Source organism: Lepeophtheirus salmonis, chromosome 1, assembly GCF_016086655.4.
Source record: "Lepeophtheirus salmonis chromosome 1, UVic_Lsal_1.4, whole genome shotgun sequence".
Lineage (NCBI taxonomy): Eukaryota > Metazoa > Arthropoda > Copepoda > Siphonostomatoida > Caligidae > Lepeophtheirus > Lepeophtheirus salmonis.
The window spans coordinates 41,353,507-41,379,316 of NC_052131.2; the positions used below are offsets into that span (position 1 = coordinate 41,353,507).

The 25,810-nt window shown below is 31.0% G+C and overlaps 1 long non-coding RNA gene across 1 annotated transcript; it reads right to left on the reverse strand.

Annotated features, from left to right (window-relative positions):
* Positions 1-2,663: 2,663 nt before the first annotated feature.
* LOC121128980 (uncharacterized) lies at positions 2,664-25,582 on the reverse strand. The gene is made up of 5 exons (XR_005868320.2): positions 25,309-25,582; positions 24,569-25,058; positions 4,255-4,305; positions 3,679-4,177; positions 2,664-3,251 (listed from the first exon to the last, which is right to left on the reverse strand). It is a non-coding gene; the product is annotated as an uncharacterized lncRNA (long non-coding RNA).
* Positions 25,583-25,810: the final 228 nt, after the last annotated feature.

The window sequence follows — 25,810 nt, forward strand, 5'->3', positions numbered from 1 at the left end:
AAAACGTTATTTTGATTTAGACCGGAGTTCAAACCACGGAGCGACATTTTTCTTTTCTTCCCATCTTCCAAGGACACCTTTCCTCCAGGGCAGTTTTCCGTGCACGATTAAAGCCTATGCCAGGTTCAGGACCAGGTTGGAGACTGTCATTGAAGCTGGAAGGGGTTGATTTGAGAGATTGACTTCATTATGGACCCTGTCATGCAAGACAAAAAGATTTGTGAATTGCTAAATAAGTTTTTTGAAATAATGGTAATATACATTATACTAAAAATTTTCAGATTTAAAATTCCCGCCCTGTAAATTAGAACATATCTTTAATTCTGGAAATTATTACTTTTTTAATCTTTATTAATTAAGTAAAGATATATCTGTTTGAATGGTTGCTTCTATGAAAAGTAGTCACAAGGTGCACTGTATATAGTGCTCCATGATGTACATCGTAAACATATTTTGATCTAAGAAATATCTATTATTAAAATATTGCAGGCGTGTGCATATAGTATTGGACTTGTATGCAGGGTGCACTGTATTTACTGTTCTGTACATCACAATTCATGTGTACTTTCAGTATATGTTAAGATTTAAATAAAATATAAACACTTGTACGTTTAAAAGAATATTGTTTGTTTGTGAGCGCTATAAAGACTAAAGTACTGGTCAGCAGAGCTGAGCAAGCCCCCTTCAAAAGCATACCTCATACCTCTGTAGTTCCATACTGGTATGTAACCAAAAAATGGTACGGACATATGGATAAAGAACAGCCTGAAAAAAAGATGGTAAATACTTCATTCTACATACTAATCACTACATGCTTTATTTTGATTAGAAACTTTATCGATATATTTCAACATAAAAATATTCTTTCTTGACTTGATATGTGAGGGGGGAAGGGGGGTCATCATTAATTTCATTAGTTTGCTCATCATCAGTATAAGCTTCAGATGTTAATGAATAAAATTTATGATTAAGAACAAAAACGTATCCAAATGATATATTTTTTTTGTAGTTTCCATCTTCGACTAGGATGCCCTAGATTTTTATTTCTGCTTTTTTTTTTGATAAAATTGAATTAAAAAGGTCACTTTCTGTATAAAGGTCAATAAGGTCATGGTATTTTTTTTTTTCAAATCGTTAAATTTAATATAAATTAAACGAAAATTACAAATTTTTATATTTATCAGTCCAATAGTTGGGTTGCAATATGCTAAAGAAATTAAAAAGAGGGTCATGAGCTAAATTTCATTCAACTTCAATTGACGTTATTTTGAAGATATATAAATTATTTTTCTTGCAAATAATTTAAAAAAATTTGTTTTTTTATTTAGTTAGCTCAAATTATAGTTTTTACAAAAACGCTTTAATTTGAGGTATATGGACAGTATTCAAGCAAATACACAGTTTTTTCTTTAAAAATGCAAATTTTCAAAACTTTAGGGCCGTTGAGCTACCTCTAAACATTTTTCAAAACTGTTCGAACTTTTATTACATGTTTTTTGAACAATTAGAAGCCATTATTATACTTAAGCCATTTACTTTAAAAAAATTGATTTTATTGTAACCCTACTAAGTATGGTGGGTTAATATTATTTCAAATCTATGTATGGGTATTGATGCTAAATTTGGGCATTTTTCAACTTTGTATCTTATCTAAAGGATAAACGAGCGGTTTTTTCCAGTAGGGATTTTTTGACAGGCGCGTGCGAGTTCTGTCAAATTCATACGTGTCATCTTTACTCAGTATTGTTTTACAATTCTTCATGGAAAGATATGCACCACAACAATGTGCACAAATTGTTCAATTGTACTATGAAAATCAGCGTTCTGTGAAAGAAGTTTTTCGCAAATTACGCCACACTTATGGTCCACATAATCGACCTTCAGAATCCACAATTGGCAGAATAATCGAAAAATTTGAAGGGGCGGCAACTTGCTGGGATGTCCCGTTGTCTGGTAGGCCACGTACAGCTCGCACGTATCGCTGCCGGCCAACACGTTACCGTCAACGGCGAACGTTATCGCGCCATGGTAACATACTTTTTGGTACCTCAAATTGAAGCACATGGGCTCCACGATATTAAGTTCCAACAAGACGGTGACACTTGCCACACAGTGTGCGTAACAATGGACTTATTACGACATCATTTTGGTGAGCAATTAATTTCACGTTTTGGCCCGGTGAATTGATCGTGCGATATCACACCTTTGGACTTTTTTCTTTGGGGCTACGTAAAAGCAAAAGTCTATGTGGATAAACCAGCGACGATTGAAGTATTGGAAGCAAATATTAAGCGAGTTATTCGTGAGATTCCGGACACAATGCTCGAACGCGTCATTGAAAATTGGCGCCAAAGGATGGATCATTTAAAGGCCAGTTGTGGCCAACATATGAAGGGGATTATTTTCTAGAAATAATTATAAACGATTGTTTTATCGGTTCATAATAAAGTTTGGACCATGATATAATATTTATGTGTTTTATTTCTACAATCCAAAAACAGCTGGTTTTGAATCACCCTTTATTTTTTGATTAAAATGTTTGTTTTTTTCAGGTTGGAATATGGAGAATGTAATAAACATGATATTTTCTATTGATATATATTACTGTATCTTTATGAAAAATAAATAGGGGTATTGGCACTAAAAAGATATAAAACTCAATATTTTAGCAAATCTCAACTTTATTTGTCAACATTTTTTCCTTTAAGCATGATACAATTTTTTTTTATAAAATGTTTCGTCTATTGTGACATACCGACGCAAAAACTATTGGTTATTATGATAAAACAGTACCAAATAACGCTCCGAGTCCTGAACACGTTACAGTTTTTGGTCAACTGTGAACAAACGCAGCATCCACTTTGGAAATACCTTTTTCATACAACATTTTTTATGCAAAATAGTGAAAACACTCCTATTGGATATTTTTAGGATGTCAACTATCTTGTGCACCTTCATTTTACAATTGGAAAAAACTATTTTGTGGACTTTTTGTATGTTTTCGGGAACAACTGCAGAATTTGGGTAACCAGAATGTTCAGCATCATCAGTGTCTGTACGGCCATATTTTAACTCAGCAAACCAACGTTCCATAGTTGCTTTCGATAGAGCAGAGTTTGGATAACGCTTATCAAGCCAAATTTTTGCCTTTCCGGTATTTTTTCTCATCGAGAAGCAGTGATATATCAACACGCAAAATTGGTTTGAATCAATTTCTTTTACAAACATCATAAGTAACGTCCCTTCAAGATCTGTAACATGTAAAAAAAAAAGATAGTCTGATTGTCATTAAAATTAGATATGTTTCGTTTGAAAGCTCGTACTACGTTAAAAAATATAGATCTTGCAATAGTGGTGCCATCTGTGAGAAAGCCTCGGAACTTATTGAAGAGTCTTTCCTTTTGAATTTTGAAAATCTATTCTCTATGAAGGGATACTTGGACTTACTTTCAAAAAAAGGGGAGGAAGAGCACGTTTAAATGGTGTATTTGATTTTTGTATTCATCATTTCTCATTATATTATATCTATTGAATCTTATATTTTATTGATATTTTTTTATTTATTATGTAATTATATTTATTATCAAGTTATTAGACGATAATACAAGAAATAAAAATGTATATTTTATTATTAGACTTGTTATTTGAGATCTTTTTGAATATTTATTAATGGAATACCTGTGATTTGTGATAAATAATTTGAGACGGTACGGATATACGGGGTGCAGAACCATAATCTGAAAAAAATTGATGTATACGGAACCACTTTGTCTCATGGTACAGAAGTACGAATACGAAAATTTGGTATGTTGCCCATCTCTGCTGATCAGTCATCTAAACATTTTTTGTTCCCAAACTCTTATTATTATTCTTTCACTCTTGAAGACAGAACACGACATATGAATTGATATAAGTATTGAGTAGCTACGTGTGCTCATGAAAAAGAAAAAGTAACACAGAGGATTTTTAAGGGAATTATCTTCTACATTAGTAAAGCTAAGTTTGTCTTTTATCCGACGCCTAATGATTCCAGGAAATGCCGGGTACCGCCGCTTTTAATTTATAAGCAAGATCCAGAAACATTTCATCATCCTTAACCCTTTCTCTCATAAATTTACCACGGATCAACACTTCAGAAAATAGTCTCTATTATCAAAAAATATCAAAGAAGGATGACCTGCAAGAATTATTGTGTAAATATGTGTTTAGGGATATATATTAGTACATTTCAGCATCAAAAATACTGGAGTTTACCTATTTCATGAAGGTTTCAAACCCTTCAGTTTCAATAACCTTTATATAATTCTGTATGGAAAATGGTATGTAAATTATTTATTAGTAGAAAAATAATATAAATTGTATTTTATGAAATTTCATATTAAATATATAAAATGATTATTATAGAATGTTTAAAAAAAAATTATTTTATTATTTTCTAGGAATTTGTTCACCTTAACTTCATAATGTTACATCAGGGCAACATTTCTTAATTTTTTTTCTATAATAGATTTTTTTTCTCTTGCGGTATGTTTCTTATACACCAAACATTTCAAAAAAAGAAAGAGTCATTTTTGCATTTTTCCCTTCTTTTTAATTCATGAGATAAAGGATTAAACCCTACTTAAGACAAATCTGGAGAAAAAGTTCGATCTTGGACCGAGTCTCACCACTAATATCCATATATGTACTACCATTGTAGTGGATACATAATCTAGTAATTGGCAAAATTTAATGCAGAATAAAGAACAAGTCAGTGTATATATTTATTTATAGACTATATACAATGCTATAATAATAATATTGTTCATAATCTAATACAAGAAGACATCTCAATAGAGTTTAGCATGATGAAGTACTTATTCAATTACAATTAAAAATTGTATAAAATAAATTTATATTATATTATATTATTAATGTATTTGTAAAGACAAAAAAAAATCTTGTAGAAAGAAAAAATTAAATATCTTTAAATAAATGAAAAACCTGGGAAAAAAAATAATAGAAAATTTAAATCGGATTTAAGAGGATTATAAAAACAATAAAAAACCTTAAGATAAAGAAGAAGAAAGAAAGAAAAACCAAGAAGACAAGAGGGGAAAAATTATTAATCAACAACCAACAGACTCTGTACACAATTGTACAATTATAAGAAACCTTCTTTATTTACTCAACTTCATCAATATCAAAACTGTCATCATTAATTCTTGTAAGACAAGCATTTATCTACACATTAAGAGATTTAAAACCAGAGCGTCACTTTTTCTTGATAACAGTAATAGATCACAAAGGGTAAGTGCTCAGGATCAGATCCATATAAACAGTTCTGAATTATACCCACGGGTGACCACTGGGGCAAAGAACATTTGTACTTATATACATACAAAGTATAATATATTCAGGGAGGGGGGGGATTTCAAATCCAGAACAACTTCATATCCAAATATCTTGACAAACTTAAGATCTATGTTTATGAAAAGACTCCGATTATTGAGTTTTTGGAAGATACCAAAGTCAACTTTTTACGATGCTGACTAGGCTTTCAAGGAGTTTAACGGGTCATAAACAGATACAAGGAAGACTAATGATCGTTCAGAGAGCAAAAAACGCACTCTAGACTTCCAGAAGGAAATGTGACCTCCTATCTAGCCGGACATGAAAACCTTGGACTACTATGTTTGGGGAGAGAAAGTCAAATTAACGTGCACATAAAACTGTTGACTCCTTTTCAGCTCCATTCTCGTGGAAGACGCAAATATGATTAAGGAGATCCTCATCAAGGGTTGTTCCAGTTTCAGGGGCAGTTTGGAGGCTGTGGTCGGTTTGAGTGGTTAATGTAAGAACGAAAGATTTGTGTATTGCTTAATTAAATTATAACATGCATTATTGATTAACTTTTCCACATATAAAACTCCCCCCTGTACATACCCATATAATAAATATTGAAAGTCAAGGACCCCAAAGAAACTATTTATATGGCTTACATGCATTGGACAAAAAATATATTATATAATACAGGGTTGATCTTATCTAGTGGTGGTACACATTTTAATATTTTCTATAGTAAAATTTAAACGAGATGTTTTGTGAAGATAAATATTAAACAAAATCAGCTGAAAATAGTCCTTGGGATAGTTTGGAATTAGTTTGGTCCAACAAAAATCTTGTTCTGGACCGATGTCAAATAAAAATTAGGTCTAAATCGGTTCAAAGTAAAGATTTTGGGGGGAAAAAAAATGAATGACAGTTGATTTATTAAAAAAAAATATTTCATAATATAGGAGACCGAAAAAAACTAGTCCATAAATTGAGGACGAAAAAAAAACGGTCCATAAAATGAGACCGAAATAAAATCGGTCCAATGTCTGACAACGCGGTCTGGACCAAAAAATCGGCCCAAATTGTTCTAGAAAAAATAACTAAATACTGAACCGAAAAATAAATTCGGTGCCGGACACAAATAAAGATATTTATGAATTATTTTTATTCGCTCGATAGCTCTTAAGTTGAATCTATGTAATTTTTTAAATATTTTTTCACTACAATTAGCAAGATTTTTTAGAAACAGAACAGATGTTGCATTCAATTTAGTCAAATTGTTTCAACTTACTGAATACTCAAATTGTATGTCCTGGTCACATAATAAAACAGCCTAATTTCCTTAATGGAATATCCTTTTAGATTGAAGGAAGAAAGAGTTGATGTTATTATAAATACACGGGACTTCAATTTTGTTTTATTATTATAGAAGATTTGCTGACAATTAATATTTTATAGATATTAATTGTCAGCACCAGAGTTTTTAAAATGAGTATGTAAATTTTTATTTTACAACCGTTATGAATGAGTTATGACGTATAATATATTGATGTACTTGTATGCCTACTTTTTATATTGTTTTTATGTGTTCCAGATGTTTCGAGACTCTTTTAATAACTGAAAACACTGAAAATATCAACGACGATTGATCTAAGAAATTTGAAATTCGAGCATTTGTATAATAGTGGCAAAAATCGATCTAGAAAAATCAATTAGGACGGAAACTAAAAAAAAAGAGAAGTCTGGGATTGAGTTTCAACGCCATTAGTTATGTGTCATGGATTACATGGTTTAATAATGGAATTTCTGAGAGAGTTCTTCCAAAATGAATTCCTATGGTCACCCTTAAAACCATTTCGTATCTTTGTCTCTTGGAGGCTCCTGTTTCTCAAAGATTAATTAAACAAAGAAGGACTTCAAAAAGAGGGGGGGGGGAAGACATTTTGTACATATTTCTATTTAATCTAAGTAATGATCCCTTTTAGAAACAAAGGAATGCAAAAGGAAAACTTTTTATAATTAATAATTATTCTTACTATGAGTCCATTTCATGGCCGTTATCATGACATCATCATTATCTATTCAATGCCGTAATTAAACGTAGGTGTATGTACAGGGATAAAAGAAAATTAAGAACTAATGCAAATTATAAATACTTAATAATTACTAAATATAAATATATACCAACTACTTTCAAGCTAGTACCCTATTAGTCCGAAAAATTATAGACCGTTCTGTGGCCATTATCATTTTAACTAACTGATCTGAACATTTATCATAGTAAAAGTTAGTCTACCAAAAAAAATTGAGGAAAAAAGGAAATGTCATTTAGTTTTTTTGGAAAAATAACTTTAGCGTTTAGAAATTTTAATTTCAGTCCACGGTCTGATATTCGATCTTTGAATTTATGATGATGCGACAATAAAAACCCTAAAACCAATTGAAAAAACATGCAAAACACACACTATCATTAAGTTTTACCGTTTATCAAAATAGCTATGGTTATCATTCCTAAGCATTTTCCCTATATTAAAGAAAAAAAACTAAAAATCAACATGGTAGACCAATCTATATAAATAATTCTGGGAAGAAGAGAAGCTTAGTTATCATGAGGTTTCATTAGATTAGCAGCAAGCAAGGAAATAAAACACAAATACCCATCCGTATCAAGTAAGAAAATAGGGTAAAATTCCCCCCTTTTCGATAATGGGCCGAGCAGGTATTTATTCTTATAACTAGTGATAAAAATCCTGTGTATTTTGTAGCTCGCCCGGTTTTTTGGAATTAGTAAACGAAGGAAGGGACTTTCTTTGCCTGACCTGTTGTCTTTATTATTTTACTTCTTATTAATTAACAACTTCCTTTTCTACTACATTCAATTATGTGGAAAAAAACTTGAAGGAACATTTATGTGTGATTAGAGTAGAATTGAGTATCAACATAGGCCTAATTATTTCCAATGCTATTGTTTATTTACTTTTCGCCCTCCTCACTCTTCAAACCTGATAGTAGCTGATCTAATAAAACATCATGGCAGCTAAGCTGCTTTCTTCCAAACAGTCTTCAAATCGTAAGGGTTAACATGTTTATTTTCGGTTTGTTTTTTAACATACGTAAAGTACACACGATCTTCAACACTACTAATAATTCCTCAACAAATCATCCTCAGCTATTATACTCTCAGTCATTCATGAGTACACGCACATTTTACTGAGATATTCTTTCCTCAAGAATTACAAAATAATGATAACAGCTTCAGAAAATATAAACAATCTTGTCAACTACAACACAACTCGCACGCTACAAAATGCTTATGCCCTACAACTCTAATGAACCCTCTTCATAAGAACAATCATTTTACGTATTTATGTATGATATCATATTCACACATATGAATATGCTTACGAGCTGCCTTTGTCTCTCAGCCTAGTAGGTACTTTTGATGTTTGCATACATTCATGGTAGATCCGCTTTGGGGTTAAAGACCCAACAACAACATGAGCCTCTACTACTCTGTCTATGTATGTACATATATAACTACTAACAAACATTCGGATAGTGAGAGTGGAGGGAAAGTAAAGGAATATTAATAATACATATACTAACTATGTAATTGCAGCAGAACACAATTCTACAATATGTGTCTGTTTATGACTCTACAACACAACATTTGAAGGAGAGCTGGAGATGATGGAGTTTGTAGCTATATAATAACTACATACATACAGAATTGAGTGAGTAAAGATATATAATGATAATATTTTTTATTAAAAAAACCTGTCTTCTAATCAAAACTCGCAAAGTCATTCCCCATACTTAACCTTTTAAAAATTATGACATCATCAAAAACATTGAATATAAAAAGTTCTCAATCCAAATATATAGGTATATATATAATGAACGTGTGCCAGTCATTAAAATTCTCTATACTATTTTTAAATAGCAGCATAAAGAGAAAATATTCAATAATGAAATGAATTGTTTGTAACCATGATCTATTATGTAACCATTTACATTTATCTAGGACACGGCTCTACCTCATTTACACAAAAATGGACAGTGTATTTCAGCTGTGGATGTTTCTGCTCCTTTTCCAAAATCCATAGTCCGAATGCTGTCGATGGGTTGAATTAGAATTCGCTCTTGTTAAGATGTGAACACTTCTCAACATCTTAAATGTATTTACAAGTAGTGTTTTCCCAGTCCTTATTTATTCGGTACAATCGAATATAGTCTAAGGAACTCTGAATACTAGAAAGGATTAAAAAAGAAAAAAAAAATAACGTTGAGTGACATCATCATGACTAAACTTAATCAGTTTTAGAACTGATATGCAGGACTGAACTGGACGGGACTCCAGTTTTCAGTTCTAAATAAGGACAATTACAACACTATTTAAAAGTCTTTTTTTAATATTATCACACATCGAATCTAAAAGGGTCGAACAGAGAAGTCTGAAATTTAGCCAGTATACATGTGTATATTATAATTTAGTACATACCTATGATTTTTTTTTTTTTTTTTTTTTAACCCTCTGAAGTCATTAAGAGGCTATCTTTGACCGAAATAAAAGCTTCCTTCCCTTCTCTCTTTCAATATCTCTCTCCTCTCTCTGTCTCTCCCCTCTTCTCTTCTCCTCTGTATCTTACTACATCCCTCTCTCTCTCTCTCTGTCTCTGTTCTTCTACCTTCACTCTTTGTTTTTATTCCCTGTATTTTGTTCTGCAACACAAGCATCCTCTTCTACTTATCTATATAAATATAGCAAACTTTGTCTGTCTATCTTTCTTTCAGTTTTTTTGTTTCTTTTTTACCTCAAGGATATTTTTCGTAAATCTAACAAAGTTATCTCTCAGACAGTCTTGTATTTAGGACCGAGGACCACGGTCCAGTCCAGTCCCACTTGTCATTCCTCAAAGGAGGTAAAATTGATCCCTCTTGACGTTAATGAGGGTGTTTTTCCTCTTTTTAGTTATTATGTTATATAATAGAATAAATTATTTAACTAAATAATAATATAATTTTTTAATAATAATAATAAATGTGATATTATAATGAAAATTATAACATTTTTTGCAAGATATGTGTAATAAGCTAAATACATATTTCATATATCTTATTTGACCCAATAAACCATGGATATTTTTATGAAAAATTCCAAGGACAAACGGTCCTAAAGACAGATAGAACCGGTCCTAAGCTAGACTGGACCGAATAAATAAGGGTTAATACAACACTACAGTCACTGAAACAAAAATATATCGTGGATTGTTGTCAACTGCTTATTTTCCCCTAATTAGTGTTCTGAGTATTGATTGGTTGAATTATAAATACCTTTTTGTTAAGTTGTAAACAATTATCAATAATTATTCAATAATAATTCCATGGTTAAGAAGAATTGGCTAACTACTAACAGATTTTGGGCATTTTCAAGTTTCTTTTTAAGGAGGAAAGATTGAAAGAAACAATAAATGTAACGAAGTGATGAATTATTATTTTTTTGGAAAATATTTAGAAAACCAGACATTAATCAATTTATATTTTAAAAAAGTATGCGGAGAATATGTAAAAAGAGTACGATTGGTAACCCTATTAATTAATCATGAAGCTAATAGGAAGAAAAAGTTTTCTGAATGTGATTTAAGTCATACATGCATTAAAACATTGAGATACGAGTATAATTAGTTCGTTGACGGAGCTCGTGAGCCAGACCAATTGATCACATAAGAAATAACTTCTAAAAATCAGTATAATGTCCGTTTGGCAGCTCTCGGCCAGCTCGTATCCTTCAAAAACTAGTATATTAAGAATCTACCACATATTCAAAGGATAGAAAAAAAAATCATTTTAAAATGAGAAAGTAATAATTATGGAACATCTATGACGTCATAAGGGCGTGTTACTGGGGTCATTGTATATTTTAACCTCGGCTAGGTATCTTCTTCTTCAACAATCCCAAAAAGGAACTTATATATATATATAACACAGCCTTATCTCACTAACACAAAAATATATGTTGTCAGCTGAAGATTTTTCTGTTTATTTTCCCTTGATTAGTGTGCTGAACGTTGACTGGTTGAATGAGAATGATCTCCTTTTAAACTATGAACAATTCCTATGAATCATTGAGCAATAATTCCGTAGTTGGGAAGAATTGGATAACTAGCAACTGCATTTGGCACTTTTTTTGTTTATTTTCATAGGAAAAGTTGCGTTATATTTTAAAGGTAAAAACATTATAAGGAACAAAAATCCCAATGATATAATAATAATGTTCGTACAACATGTTTGTCATTCTATTTCATTGCAACTTCATAAATATGTAATTAAATTTTTTTATTTAAGCCCTACTACTTATGATATATGTATACTATTTGAATGGTTCTCTGGGCGTACGTACGTATGCGGAATGACGTTACAGCCAAACATAGCACAAAATACAAACAAGTTTTCCAGAATATAAAGTAATATAAAATTCTCCGAAATATGAAATGTAATATAATAATAATAATTCTTAAATAATATATTATTAAATATATAGCTAAAAATGAAGGTGTGTGTGTGTGTTCAAGTTGTGTGTAGGTTAGAGTATCATTATACGTATGTATACCAACACCACCATCACTTGCCTCTCGTGAATGAAGTAAATTGATCACCTTTGTACTTACATACTTACTTACAAAATGGGGACTTACTTTCAAAAAGTTTTGTTCCTTCTCTCTTTTTATTCAAAAACCCATTCGTCACCTTCATACAAACAACTCGTGTGCCTCCTATTAGTATGGAATAGTATGGAGGAAATACATCAATCCTCCAGCTCCTTCTTTCTCTCTCTTTCCACATTTTCCATTTTATAGGGATGTGTAGTGTCGTGTCGGCTATTATTTAGGATTGATTACTGCAGTCCTGTAAATCAATCCTAAAAACTTATAAAGTTCGGCCCTTGATGACGTCACTCAACTATATTTCTTCTTCTTCTTTTCAAATCCGTGCTAGTAATGGCAGTCCGAAGTTCCAATAGGACCTGTCCTAACACTAAACTGTACTCATAAATAAGGACCGGCTCAACACAAGGGGTGGACATTATATTTGAGTTTGGTTCATCACAAGTTATATATATTATAGTACCTCTCTCCTCATTCAAATTTTAAAAGGGAAAAAAGGAAGTATCCATTCGCCATTGTATTTAGTTATATTCTAGCAGGTATTTTATTAGCTATTAATTATTGCTATCCGTATAAAATCTTTTTTTTTAATAAGTGCAGGCACTGACAGTCCTAAAGACCAATAGGACTTTTCCTAACATTAAACTGGACCGAATAAATAAGGACGAGACAACACTAGGGATATACATTACATCACAAATACCACAGTCAAATGTGTATTAAGTGATGAGGCAAGGGAAATGAAAAAGTGACTGCTTATTGCATGTGACCCCTTAAACCAAGTTTCCTATTCTGTAACGATTCTATGACAGTTTAATGCGATTACACCTCTTAAAACAAGTGAATGCTGGACCATGTTTGACAGTATATGTATTATACTCGGGCTTGGACCTTTTCACACTTTTTTGTTCAAAAGTAGAATTTTGAATAATTTCCCTCATTCGTTCATTTCTTTGCCACAACCAAATGATTTTTTTTATAAAAAATTAGGTGGATTCGATAACTTTTTCTTCTAGGGATGTCAATTTTGAGGTATCAAAGGTTGACAAGACTCAATCATTTGACTTTCATATAATGCAATGTTTCTTCTTTTCACAGAATTTACCTACTTAATTAAATTAAGAATATTAATGGGACCCTCAATACCCCTAGTGGGTAGACAAAGTATTCTCGTAGTTCTCTAATTTTTTCCTAAACTGGATCACGTGTTTCTCCATTTTGCTTTTTAGAACAAATAAAAAGAAGTGAAGAAATGAAAAATTAAATGAGGACTGTTCAACTATATATTTACTGTTCAGGCGATGAGGCGTTCAAAAATGAACAAAAAACATAAATAGTCTTCATTTTTCACTCAATATCCAAGCCCATAGGCGAAGAAGACTGGAGGGTAAGGGGCAATCACTAATAACTAGGATTATTCGAGCAATTAATTTACGATATTGCCCCCCCCCCTAAAAATGTTCATCTCATATGCCTATGATTCAGCTATAGTAACCGACTTTTAATCCTGTTAATAATGATAAAAAGAGAAAAAGGAGAGGGGAAAAAATTAATGTAATAATTAAGAACCCTATAATTATTACAAGTAAATAAATTATAACTTTACCTCTTACTACAAGGGAAAGTCATACTTAAGAGTGAGTGAATGAGAAAAATGAACTTCATACATGAAAATTCGTGTAGTTAAAAAGAAAAATTATAATTGTAATCGTGAGATGTTTTTAATAGTAGTTATGTATATATAGATAAATGGGGTGGGTTTATCAATATTCCCTTTCTTTTCATTCAAATTTTAAAAGAGAAAAAAAAGGAATAATTTATCCGCCATTTTAGTTAGTTGTATTCTAGCAAGTATTTTATTAGCTATTTGTTTATTATTATACCAATAAAGTATATTATTATGTGACACCACTCTTTTAAATGTCTGCCATTTTGGATTACTAAACAACCAATGTTTATTAGAATTGAAACACTTTTTCCATTAATATTATAAAAAATGGTGAACAATTGGCGTTTATTTGGATGACAACGTGGGACAACAAATAAAAGGACTTCAACAATACATCAAATATATCAAAGGGGTCTGCAAGGGTTGGCTGGAGGGGCTGTAGTACACCACCCAAAAAAAAAAAAAATTTTTTTTGCTTTTTACTAGAAAATTTAATCTTTGAAATTGAATATAATATTCAAATTCTTTTCCAAAAAAATTAATTTTGGATTTAAAAAAAAAAGGAAATAAATATTATATTATATTTGCAATAATAGGATATTTTTTTGATATCATCTCACTTTTCTCGTCTTTAATCAATCTAAAACAAAATTAATGTCATTTCATAGAAATGTTCATTATCTATAACTACTCTGATTTATTTAAATATCACTACTGTTTATCATTGACAGAACACAAGTGTTTAGTTTTTTTGCATTTTGAATAAAAAATATTTGGAAGAGTGTTAATTTACTCCAGTAATTATTAATATCAACTATGAGACCCCAAAATGGCGTTGCGTTTAATAATGTTGCAATTTGTGACGCCAGTAAAAACGTCTGGCCTCTTTACGTCATCATCAACATTATAATAAGTGTACATCAATATTAAACTTTCTACGGATCTGTTCTTTCCCTCTAATATGTAATCATAAATATAATAATCGTCGTTGTGGAAATTGTAATCTTGGAGAAAAGGAGGAATTCAACAACCCAGAAAAACAAATTGCGCCCTCGGAAGAATTTCATTCTTTCTTCCGCGTTTTCCTTCAATTGCCAGTTGTAACGTGTACGGGTATATAGCATATAAAAAGTAAATATGTAATAATAGAATCGGAGGTCACCGACCCACACACAACTCAAAACCACCATCATCTTACCTTCAATTTTCTATTTCTTCATCTCATTACATCACTATGTGCATACTTAATCTTATAGTTACCATTCTATAGGACTGTACATTTGTATGAACAAATTTCAGCTTGAATGGAACATATTAAGGGGGCCTGAGACACTATGTCTGTACCTTCTATCACTCAAGCATCATATTCATGAAATTGTTCTAGCAAATAAAACCTTCCGCTTCTCAAAGGGCCCCACCATCCAACCTAATAGCAAAGAATACACGAAGAATTTAAAATTGAATTATGAATTGAACTCTCTGGCAAATTAATTATTACTCTTTTGGAATGAGACAATAAAGCAGTGTATTATACTTTCGTCTGGAAAGCTTTAATTTATTGGACCACTTAATTTTTTTTAAATAGGGTAGATTTATTTTGGTTAAAAGAACTAGAGAATGTTAGTTAACAATAAAGGTTACGGTCTATATTTATCAAACACCCTACTGTATAGAAATATGCTCTCAATTTGATCACTTGGATGGTTGTTTACTTTTTAAAAAATAAATACAATAATAATCTTTCCTCTATGACTTTATATTATTAGAGTCACCTAAAAAGAGCACAATACTTTTTGTAGCTGTTAATAAGAAAAGTGTTTTATTTATTTTCGAAAGTTGTTATCCTTACTCTTCCATTCTTAGGAAGAAAACATCAAAGTATGAAGTGAGTGAGCTCATGAATGACAGAGAGTAACACTCAAGATTTGCGGGGGAGTTATAAGTTTAAGCCCTTGTTGGACTAAGAGTAGAATTGAAAAAGGCATCTGTCTAGACCTATTTTGTGGATAAATTTTTTATAACAAATGTATTATGAACTACCGTGACGTCCTACGAAGTTAAACCGAGATAGCTCGGATGAATTTTAATCCCGTCGTCTCTCCTGGAATATGGAATTCTGAATTCGAGCATTTCTTGATATTGATGATCAATTTAGAAGTATCTTCCTTCGATTTCCTCTAACATAGAAGTCCACTTAATAGTAAAATAAATAAACTAACTAATGTGCGAGGAAACAGATTCTAATTACTTATAACTCCACTGATTTTTTTGAATAATCGAAAGGATAAATAGATATTATATGTATATAGTACTTTTTCTAGAAAATATCGTGTGCTTTTGAGATTTTTTGAAAAAATAAATTATGGTTGATATAAAAAAAAAAAAAAAACATTGTCTCTCATAAAATATGAGACCTAAAATAATCGAACTATAGGGTTAGACTAAAAAAATTAATTTAATTTGTCAGATGGAACTGCACTGATTGAACTTAAGTTAACAGTATAGTACTACAATTACTTCATCTGACCTTATAATTTAACTTTGAAGACCATGTATATCAAGAATATTTCTGTCTCTTGGAATGACCTAGTATCGAACTTATGTACGTTGAGTTCAAAAAAATAATTTCTACCGTGAACCTTGCTATTGAGCTACATACCTCCATGAATTATTAGTTGGTTTAAGAGACTTGTATCGGCCCAGATAGGTGACCTTTCAAATAAAATCTGAGAATTCCTTATTAATTTATTGTAACAATCAATATTGGTTAATTTAAGTGCAATTTGCTGCACAGCCGAAGGGTTAATTTGCAAAATAAAAAGTTGAGTTTTTATTAATTCCCTTCCTTTTTATAACTGCTAGCAGCAATTCTGATAAAACATAATGACAGCTTAGCTGCCATTCTCAGAAAAAAATTTCAAATCTTCAGGATTACCATGTCGTTTTTGGGTTCATTTGCTTACAAGCCAAAAGTCCTTAGAATTTACAACTTTATCTCTAAGTATATAGTATTGGATCAGTCTAAAAAAAAGCATAAAGACTGCAGTCCTTTCAGTACGATCCAGATTACTTTCGATAGTCCTAGGAACGGTCTCATCAGTCAAGGTTGTGCCCTTATCGGCCTAGCAGTTCCAGTTCTTGAACCTCTAGAACTGGAGCCGACAAAGTCGAACCGTGACCGTAATATAATACTTATTGGTCTCGGTTCTTTTGCGTTTGTTCCTATATAGAATATGTATATGTATATTATATAAAATAAATTAATTTTAATGAATAAGTCAATTTTTGAGTTTTATTTGTGCAATTGTAGTGCTTTCTAATGATTTTTCTACGTCACCAAACTTTACTATGCCAAGGCCCCCTTGCACTAATACATATTTAGCTGAGCCCACCTTTATACGAAAAATTTGTAATATGTATGAGTAGACTGAAAGCAATCCTCAAGTATCTATGCCCCTCTCCCCCCTAACGCCTCCCACTTTGAAAACCAATGTCTTAAGCAACCTCAGTTTTCGGGGGTCCTGCTGGAACATGAAACACTACGCACTCTGCATATAAGGTAGCTGCGGCTCTGTTTGTATCAAATATCATTTCTTGGGCCCGAATTTTCTAGTGACGTCCTTTTTTTAAGTGCCTGTTACCAGATTAAGCCTGTATAAAAAAGAACCGATACCAACGACCGGAAGTGAGGCTGTGACCGTTGGAATGAATGAACTGGGTCTGATAAAACCACTGGACCTGAACCGGGAACAACCATGCTATCAGTTCTTGGGACCAGTACTAAAGACCGCCGATCCTTTTGCCTTTCAGTTCTAGAACTGACTTAAAGAAGAAGAAAAAAAACTTTAATGACGTCATCAAGGACCGAAATTTACAGTTTTAGGACTGATTTGTAGGATGTAAGTGGGCAGAACAGTAGTTTGCAGTGCTAAATAAGGATTGACACTACATGTGTTAGTTATACTCAAGTATTATAGAATCAAACTGTCCTTCATTGTTTTCTTCTGTCCTAGCTGTGACCGTAAGATCAACTAATCGGTCCTAGAACTGTTGCATAGGAGAAAAAGATGTGACTGATTAGATCAAAATACTGAAAGTGGGAGGAAAAAAGGGCTTGATAAGAAACACAGTTCTATCCACATGTCAAAAGAGGACCCCACTACTAAAAAGCTAGACACAAAGTGTACATGGAAATATTATGTAAATGTATTTTGAATACAATTATCAGAGCATAAAATATAATTACATATATGTACTTATAGTATTCCCTACCTAGTAGGATGTACATTGTGGATACCATATACACACATCAATGTATATTCTGGTGGATACAAATCTAAAATTCCTTCCCTCCCTCCGAATAATAAATATATGTAAAATATAATATAAAACCCCTCCTGTGAGGAATGCAAGAAATCATATTATATACCTATACTTGTATGTACTTGTATTTGAATTAATGTTACTATTACATGTACACATATTAGGGTTTATTACTCGGAATCCCAGAGAGGCGTTATCCCGAGATTTATCGGGCTTTTACACCTATATACGTGCATTTCCTGGGAAATCCCGCATTTAATTATTTCATAATATAAAGTGCATTTAACACTATATAATCTACCAAAAATGTACTATGTAATGATGTCTTTGCGGTTTCAATGTGGTTACAGAATTCCAAAAAACAGGACAATCATGCTCTACAAATACAACAACCCGCACACCTTAGGTGATAATGATAAAAATACTTTTTAGGGAATAAAAACTATACAACCAAAGCTATAAACAAAGTGGTGAAACGAAGAACACGTGATCTATATTTGGTCAAAGCAGTGGTCCTAGCAATACTTTTTTTCCAATAGAGGCGTTCAGTAGTATACTTGAATATTATTCTTTAGCTTACTACAAAGCCTCCATAATAGGAAGTCTGCTCACTGAATTAACAAGTTGAATTCTGCAAAGGGAAGAAAAAGTTACAGAAGCCATGAGAGAAAATGAAAAAAAAAAAATGATATATGTAGTGACGTCATGATTTGTGGTATAAAATGAAAGCGACAACTGGTATGAGAAGAAGAATACTAATATGACAAGGAATCAATTCGGGCTAAAAGGCGCGTTTTGCACTTTGTTTTAAAACTTTAACCCCTGTCTGTTTTTCATACAGACAGATGGACAGACAAAGTTTGCTTTGTTAATATGGATTTCCAACTAAAACATGTTCTTTCTCTGAAAATATAAAAAGAAATACTTTTTTCCCGTGTAATTGAGAAACCCTAAAACATATACTATTTCCGAAAAAAAAAGAATTGAAAACAAGGGAGATACAGCTTAGTTTGCTTTTCTTCTAAAATAACCATCATCCTAATGAGATATCAATTTAACTTTTTTTTGAAAACACGAAAAAACAAAAAAAATGAATGAATGTATGTATGAAGATTTATCTTAGTCATTTACATAATATTACCTATGTACATAAATAGGTATGTACCTAATATCAAAACACTCTATGTATTTCAGATAATAATATATTTGCGTGTAGGATGTACAATGTACATGTATTATTTAGAATTTAACTTTCAGTCTTATTGCATTGTTTTTTTAAGGTCTGTTTTAGGATATATGTACGTCGTATAACGTGGTAGAATAAAACTTGTGAGTGCATGATGTGGGCTCTTTAAGGAGTAATTTATTTTCCTGCATGGACAGCAAATTTCACACCGTCAACTCAAAAGCAAAGTAAAATAATTTTTCGCAAAATTGAGTCTTGATTACATTTCTATTCTTTAACAACGAATTTAACCATTTGGGTGTGCTGCAAACTATACTTTAAGTAGTCAAAATGGATTGTCACTATAAAAAAATGAAAAGCTAATAGATTTTATCTTTGAAAGAGCCATATCCGGGCTAATATAAGTATCTTATATCAAATAAAGGTTGTAAAAGTGTTACTATAACTCTTGGGTGTCTAAACTTATCCCTTTAGTTTGAATAAAAAGCCTAACAATTGATATGTTGTTGCAATTTATATAATAGTGACGTCATTCGGGCGTCCGGAGGGTGTTTTTATTTTTGTTTTTTTGACCGAGGGATGGACCGTTAGGCCTCTTTAACAATTTTGACTAAAAGGTTTTTTAAATGAGACAAATATTTTTTTTTTAAAAGATACAATAAACTTTTGTTTGTTTAAATTTTAGAGATCAAATTTTTCAGAAGAAACTCAATTTGAACGAATTACAGTTTTTTTCAAAAAAGGAAGATTGATTTTTTAGATAATTTTGAAGGAATTTTTTTTTTTAGGTATAAATACCAAAATTGATAAATATATATTTTTTTAAATTTTAGAGTTATAATTATGCAGAAGAGACTAAATTTGAACTATTTTTTTTTTTTTTTGAGATTGATTTTTTTCGACCATTTTGACTAAAAAGTTTTTTGTGTTTTAGAAATCTTAAATTTCAACAAATATGTTCCAGACCAGTGTAATTATTTTCAACTAGTGATAACTCTAAAAATTTTGCAAAAGTTGGTCAGGGGCCAATATTCTCTAGACCCTATAATTAAGGCGCCATTGGCTATATTTTATATATAAATATATGAAGTAATAAAATAAATTGTAATGTTTTCTATTTATTGATTTTTGTTCAAGATTGTTTTTTTTCTAAAGGACCACATATACATTAAAATGTAATATAATAGTATGTTGTATAAAAGACAAGCTTCTGATATGTAGTTCCACATTTTTAAAGCATAAATTAAGCAAAAAAAAAAAAAGATATCCACACACAACAGTGTAATAATGTATTATATTAATTCCTAGGTAATTCATTTGTTTGCTTCATGGGATAGAGTGGAGTCAAGGCACAACATAGGTACATTCACTAGATGTGAAACTCTTTAGTGTGGAAAAACAAAGAAGTCTGGGAAAAAAAAAGTTGCCATTAGTTGTATTTATTATGTATTACGAGTTGTACAACTTAACAACGTGTAGGTTTCCCATTAATTTAATTATTGTACGAGTACATAATATACTACTTAAACAACTAACATAATATTCCATATTTCAGGCAAATACGATAATAATGTGGCTGCCACAAAGACCATATCAAGTAAATAGTGGTGTATCAACTCGAACACTTATCATCAGTCAATTTTCAAATTAAAAAAAAACATAATCTAAGCGTAAGCAATCTATATATTTTATTTTTATGGATTCTTCTAATCTTTGAGGAGACAAGCCCATGACTTAAACTTGGTTGCAAAATTTGTAGAAAAAACAACTTTTTTGTTGTTAAAAATGAATATATATCATTTCAATCTAATGAAAAGAGAAAAAGAAACGGCTTTGCATTATTTTTTAGTGTCATCATATAGCAACACATTGTTTTTTATTCAAATTTTTAAGTATTATTAAATAATTAATTTTTGTTTTATCGAAAGTTTAGAGACTCTTATAAAATTCAGATCCACTAAAACGCCATTGCCTCATAATTATGTCCAAATTATTGATTGAAGTAAATAAAGAGAATTGCAAGAATGTTATTTTTTTTTAAATTATTTTTTTTTTTGTATATGTTATAGGTGCAAGTTTAGTTCCACATTATATAGGATTTATGATATAATAATAAGTTGAAATGAAGTTGTACTTGAGTAACAAAAATACAAGTAAAAGTTTGAGCTTTATTTTTATTCTTTGTTAGGATATTTTTTTTTTAAACTGTTTTTTTCTGAAGAAAAAAATAATTTAAAAACATTCTTATAAAATTGTACATGTTTTAACTCCCCCCAAAGAAAAAAATCCTAGTACTGCCATGTATGTATGTAGACATACTACGTGTTTGTAACGAATTATATGATCTGACAGTTGCTAAAAAAATTAGTTCATTAGAAGGGGCTTAGTTTTTTTGAATTTTTGAAAAAATTTCAATTACTTTTTTTTTTCTCAGGCCAAGAATTTGCGCAAAATTACTTTTTCGGCAAAGAAATCCATCTGATAAAATTTTCATCGTGCAAAACGATAATTTGTTATTGACAAAGACAACATTTCTTCATGCTGGACTCTAGCCCCACGGCTTAAATTAGTGCTCAAAAACAGAAGAAACTAATCGCCGAAATTAAAATGGCCAGGCTGCATATATATATATTTTTTTTCCTTTTCTAATTTATTAAGTCAGTTCGATACTTAACGACTCAACATACTGTCGACACAACCCTAATATTTAGACTCCTACAAAGAAGAGAAAAAATGATAAGGGTCCTATATACATATCTACACTGTACAGGAGGAGTTATATACCCACTTCAATGACTTAAAATCTCAATTTAATGCTATATAGTACTAGGTATAAATTAAGTATATATATATATATATAGTGAATAGTTATGATGAATTAAACTCCTGTAACTCAACAACCGCAGATATAATCACATATGTGTATGTATGTATATTAATGAATAATTATTTTCCTTGCTAGTTAAACTTTAATAAAGATTTAATTTTTGCTCTAAGGTCAAAGGTGTTTACACTCAATAAAAAACGAATAAGAAAAGGAATTGTAATTGAGTCTGCCCCAAGAAACAAAAGACTTGAGCATTCACATCTTTTTCTCTTATTTTTGCAGTTGTAAATGAGAACAACAAAGAAGCAGGGTGTTACCTTGAGTGTTTCTCGCAACCTCTCCCCTTACATAAGAAACAGAAAAAAGGGTAGTTGTTCCCTTATTCTTCACAAGGATGAAATCATGATTCAATCATTGTTTTGGATTGTGATCAATAGCTTAACAAGAGCTTATTCAACCAATCAACAACGTTCAAAACACTGAGTAAGGGATAATAAGTAGAGAAATAAACATCTGAAAACAAAATACATTGCAACAAATTGGAGTTTAACAGCCTGAATTTAAACCCAAAATTGGGAAAAAAATTTGAAGAAATAAATATTTCTAGAGAAAAAATGAAAAATTTAAATTTTGGAAAAAAAATTCGTAAATTAAATTTCAAATATAAATTTTTTGTGGAAAGACATTTCAAAAATTTATTAATCAGAGAAAAACTTAAAAATCTATAGCTATTTTTAAAAAAATTTAGAGAATCCAGAGCTGTTCTGAAAAAAATTTAAAATTAAATTTCAAATATTAAATTGTTTGAAAAAAATTAAAAAATCCATAGCTATTCCCAGAAAATGGAATTTTTTGGTAAAAAATTTTAAAATTTGATTATATTTCGAATATATAATTTTTAGAATTTTTTTCCTCCAAATATTACATTTTCTAGTAAGAATAAAAAATTCTTTAATTCATACATATTGTTACGGTAATAACTATATGTTGCTACATTTTTTTTACAGAGATTCTTATCATCGTCGTGAGAGATGGTGCTGCCGCCGCTTTCATAATAATAATAATACCACCCTCTACGACTCATAGGGGTCATAAAACAACATGTTTCCAAAAGTTATAAAAAAATGTTTAAAAAAATGTCGATTCATCCTATTTCTTCGTCTAAGAAAATAAGAAAGATCGTCTTTACTAAGTAAGTGAGCACTGACGATATAGTTATGTAACATGAACCAATATTATAAAAGGCTATGATGTTACACCTCGGTCATTAACCGATCCCTATTAGGTTTATTTAAAAAAAAAATTATTATTTATTTATGAGTCACAGGATTTTTGTAGATATTTGAAGAAAGGTTGTTAACATTCTTTTTGCCAATTTCAAATTATTCTTAATTTTTGGGAGAACCTGCGTTTTTCTTTTATAATAGCCTTTTTTAGTATCAGGATATACTGTTGAATTGTCATCAAAAAGAGCCTTGAATGTAAAATTTCTTCACACCCAAAGAATCAAATGCTCACTTAAAGCACCAAACAACAACAAGTTATGCCATTGAGATCCACTAGAGCTTTGAATATTTGAAATGTGTATCATAATAATATTATAATCACATAACGTTTGAAATATGGACTTCAAATTTGCATTAATTGATAGCAGAGTTTCTTCAAAAGATTTTTAACAATCTGTTCAAATATCTAGCAAAACTTTGTAGCTCAGAAAGAAAACACAATTTTATAAGAATAATAATAAGGATTTCCTGAGGGGATCAGGGTCTCTAAAAAAAAGGGAGTCACATGTGTGTGTGTGTGCTCAGGTTGTTTTTGCTCAAGAAGAGAGAAATACCTTTGTGAAGAATAATAATATTTTTTATTATATGATTGATTCCTTAATTATATTCGAACATGCGGAGAAAGTTAATTCCTATTTCTGAAATTATATACTTATATTTAAGCAAAACTGCTCTTTCTTCCTTCTCGCTCTTTCATACGATAAATATATTTTTAATAATCTATACAACATTAGAGTGGGTCGAAAATCAGGGTTTGAGGAATCGATAAAGGGAAGGAATAAGGGAAAATATATTTCCATGCCAAATTTGGGGAGGATTAAAAGTTATTTTTGAAAGTTCCCCAACTCTGGTGAAACTTTTTTATATTTATTGTTTGTAGATTTATAAGTTAAGACTCTGGTAGAAACTTGACTTGTATTTTCAACCGATTTTAATCAAATGGTTCAATTTTAGTTCTTATTGATAAATAAAAGAAAAAAAGGTTTCACAAATAAAATTTTCTAATGGATGTTTTTCCTCTGATTGCAGGAAGAGTGAACCAATCATTCATATACTGTATAAAGTTGATCTCAACCCACTCAAAAGGAGCCAGCCACCCTAATGGACGACATTCATAGCTTCTAAGTATTCAAAGTTAATGCAGACTACTTATTCAATATTTTTTTTCTTATTTTATGGTATCAAATTTTAGTTGTTGTTTTTTTACCTCTCCCTTCATTTCAAAAATACATTTATATACATCACACTCAGAGTGTTGTTAAGACATGCAAACGTCTAAAAGAAGGGCAGACTCACCTAACAGATGTTGTGCAATTCTCCAACTCTATTGCAAATATATGTTTATATAAGAAGCTGTACATATATTATCTCAATTAAGGGTGATGTATGAGCTGAGAAGTCATGTGAGTCGCTGTGTGGAATTTGATGTGGATTCTCCTGTATGTCGTACGATGTGTTTTCTTCCAACTATCTTGAACAGTTTAGGAGTATTCCGTGGAGCAAGAAGAGATCATACTATTGTGGAGTTTATTGTCTGTCGTTACTGGATATATCATTATTATCGATGGTGTTGTCTAAATAGCAAAGCAGGCCGGGACAAGTGCAATTTGAATAAAATAACTACAACAAATTTTGCTCTTGGCACGACCTAACATACTATGGGGTTTTTGTAATAATAATAATATATATGATCAACAAATATATATTGTTCTTTGGAGTGAGCTAGTAAGGAAGTGCTCCGAATAAATGCTGTTAACGTATCTTGTAGTAACTATTTCTCTTTGATCTGAAATACAAAAAGGAGAATAAGGCTATAATAATTCTATACAAAATATTTTAAAAAAACATGAATATTCAAAAAGGTCATCATACTAAAAGAGAATTAATACAAACGGAACTTGTTGAATATACTCTATTATAATATGTCCAGTAAATAGACCGAACGAAAAAATAACAACCGTTAATCAACGAACTAACGGTTATTCTCTTTATTAAGATTTAAAAGTTAAATTTGTATGAATGTGTTTCTATCTTACGTCTTGAAGAAAGGTTATCAAGTTATTCTGACTAAAATAATAGTTATTATTTTTCCGAAGTCTTATTGCAAGAGATCCCTTGATTGGTGTGAAGAATTGAAGAGCACAACTACATCATTATAGGTGTAATGTGTCTAAGAAACTGAGTGTATACTATTTTTCTTGTACGCAACTAATGAAATTCACAGGGCGAACGGCAGACCTTGGAAAACAACATGTGAACGCACCACGAGACGAATTAAGAATGATGAACATAATGGAATTCCGTCTTGGGATTACTCCTACTTTTGGAATACATCTGCCTATGTTTTTGTGTGTTTTTGCGCCGGCGTTTTCACGGCCCCGCGTGCTAGTAGAAGAGGCAAAAGCGGATATATCACACACGATATTACAAAAGAATCTTCAGTGCTTGCTCACACGCGCCCTCGTTCGCTCATTCGCGCATAACTCATAGTTCCGATTATTGTTGTTTTGTTTTTTTAAGTTTTTTTTAGGTAAAATG